This window comes from Fistularia commersonii, unplaced genomic scaffold (assembly GCF_037954325.1).
Source record: "Fistularia commersonii isolate RoL2024-O1a breed Wild unplaced genomic scaffold, RoL_Fcom_v1.0 HiC_scaffold_42, whole genome shotgun sequence".
Classification (NCBI taxonomy): domain Eukaryota; kingdom Metazoa; phylum Chordata; class Actinopteri; order Syngnathiformes; family Fistulariidae; genus Fistularia; species Fistularia commersonii.
In genome coordinates, this window is record NW_028234000.1 from 487032 (window position 1) to 487500 (window position 469).

Sequence of the window (469 nt, forward strand, 5' to 3'; positions counted from 1 at the left end):
CCTGTTTATAAATCCACTCAGCAATGAGGTGAAAAGCACATCGGTATCGATATAATTCGGTAACAGGGCGATAACATCCATGTATTCCGCTCTGGGCCCTGGTACTCCTCGGGGGGGTGAACGCCGGGCCGAACTAGTCCTGGTACTCCATGGAGTACCAGAGGCCCGCCGCAGTGAGAGTAAATGGAGCAATTTGGGTGTTCAATTGTAAAAAGCGGCCTAAAATCCGTGTGGAAAGCAAACGAGTGTTGTTTTAAGACAGTGTGAGGGTGACAGCAATCTCTCCAAGAAGCTTTCTTGGGTTATTTCTGAGGTTTCTCAATGCACTCCTAATGGGAGAGAAGGTAAAGCCCATAAAGCCCACGGGCTTTTCCTTTGTCCGCGCTGCAAGGGACTTTACTCGTTTTTTCGAGGGGACATCCCGCGGGATAGTGTTGGAGTGGCCGTCTAGGAGGAGGGTTTTATTTTC